We start from the raw sequence: 2,700 nt of genomic DNA on the forward strand, positions 1-2,700 counted from the left end.
CAGACTACGACTGTGTCTTCACAGACCCAGACTGTGTCTATACAGAACCAGACTGTGCCTATACAGACCTAGACCATGCCTACACAGAGGCAGACTGTGACTACACAGACCTAGACTGTGCCTATACAGACCCAGACTGTGCCTACACAGTCCTAGACCGTGCCTACACAGATCTAGACCGTGTCTACACAGACCCAGACTGTGTGTATACAGACCCAGACTGTGCCTACACTGATCCAGGCTGTGCCTATACAGACTCAGGCTGCTTCTACACAGACCCAGACTGTGCCTACACAGATCCAGACCATGCCTACACAGACCCAGACTGTGCCTGCACAGACCCAGACGCCGCCTACATGTACTCAGACTCTGCCTACACAGACCCAGACTGTGCCTACACAGATCCAAAATGCGCTATAATGACCCAGACTGTGCCTACACAGATCCAGACTGTGCTACACAGCCCCAGAATATGCCTACACAGAATCTTCCGACACAGACCCAGACTCTGCCTGCACTGATCCAGACATTGCGTACACAGACCCAGACTCTGCCTACACAGACTCCGACTGTGTCTACACAGACCCAAACTGTATCTATACAGACCCAGACTGTGTCTACACAGACCTAGACCGTGCCTACACAGACCCGGACTGTGCCTATACAGACCCAGACTGTGCCTACACAGACCCAGACCGTTGCTACACAGACCTAGACCGTGCCTACACAGACCCAGACTGTGTCTATAAAGTCCCAGACTGTGCCTACACAGACCCAGGCTGTGCCTATACAGACTCAGACTGTGTCTACACAGACCCAGACTGTGCCTACACAGAGGCAGACCGTGCCTACACAGACCCAGACTGTGCCTGCACAGACCCAGACTCTGCCTACATGGACTCAGACTCTGCCTACACAGACCCAGACTGTGCCTACACAGACCCATACTTCGCTATACTGACCCAGACTGTGCCTACACAGATCCAGACTGTGCTACACAGCCCCAGAATATGCCTGCACAGAATCTTCCTACACAGACCCAGACTGTGCCTGCACTGACCGAGACTATGCCTACACAGACCCAGACTGTGCCTACAAAGATCCAGACTGTGCTACACAGCCACAGACTGTGCCTACACAGATCCAGACAGTTCCTACACAGACCCAGACTGTGTCTACACTGACCCAGACTGTGCCTACACAGACTTCGACTGTGCCTACGCAGACCGAGGCTGTGCCTACACAGACTCCGACTGTGTCTACACAGAGCCAGACTGTGCCTACACAGATCCAGACTGTGCTACACAGCCCCAGACTGTGCCTACACAGACCCAGGTAGTTCCTACACAGACCCAGGCTGTACCTACACAGACTCCGACTGTGTCCACACAGACATGGACTGTGTCTATACAGAACCATACTGTGCCTACACAGACCGAGACCATGCCTACACAGACCCAGACTGTGCCTACACAGACCTAGACCGTGCCTACACAGACACAAACTGTGTCTATACAGACCCAGACTGTGCCTACACAGACCCAGGCTGTGCCTATACAGACTCAGACTGTGTTTACACAGACACAGACTGTGTCTACACAGACCCAGACCATGCCTACACAGACCAGACTGTGCCTGCACAGACCCAGAGTCCACCTACATGGACTCAGACTCGGCCTACACAGACCCAGACTGTGCCTACACAGACCCAAACTGCGCTATACTGACCCAGACTGTGCCTACACAGATACAGACTGTGCTACACAGCCCCAGAATGTGCCTGCACAGACTCTTCCTACAGAGACCCAGACTGTGACTACACTGACCCAGACTGTGCCTATACAGACCCAGACTGTGCCTACACAGACTCCGACTGTGTCTACACAGACCCAGACTGTGTCTATACCGACCCAGACTGTGCCTAGACAGACCTAGACCGTGCCTACACAGACCCAGACTGTGCCTACACAGACCTAGACTGCGCCTATACAGACCCAGACTGTGCCTACACAGACCCAGGATGTGCCTATACAGACTCAGACTGTGTCTACACAGACCCAGACTGTGCCTACACAGACCCAGACCATGCCTGCACAGACCCAGACTGTGACTGCACAGACCCAGACTCCGCCTACATGGACTAAGACTCTGCCCACACAGACCCAGACTGTGCCTGCACAGACCCAAACTGCGCTATACTGACCCAGACTGTGCCTACACAGATCCAGACTGTGCTATGCAGCCCCAGAATGTGCATACACAGACTCTTCCTACACAGACCCAGACTGTGCCTACACTGATCCAGACTCTGCCTACACAGACCCAGACTGAGCCTACACAGATCCACACTGTGTTACACAGCCCCAGACTGTGCCTACACAGACCCAGACAGTTCCTACACAGACACAGACTGTGTCTTCACAGACCCAGACTGTGTCTATACAGAACCAGACTGTGCCTATACAGACCTAGACCATGCCTACACAGACCCAGACTGTGCCTACACAGACCCAAACTGCGCTATACTGACCCAGACTGTGCCTACACAGATACAGACTGTGCTACACAGCCCCAGATTGTGCCTGCACAGACTCTTCCTACACAGACCAAGACTGTGACTACACTGACCCAGACTGTGCCTATACAGACCCAGACTGTGCCTACGCAGACTCCGACTGTGTCTACACAGACCCAGACTGT

This window comes from Pristiophorus japonicus, chromosome 32, assembly GCF_044704955.1.
Source record: "Pristiophorus japonicus isolate sPriJap1 chromosome 32, sPriJap1.hap1, whole genome shotgun sequence".
NCBI lineage: Eukaryota > Metazoa > Chordata > Chondrichthyes > Pristiophoridae > Pristiophorus > Pristiophorus japonicus.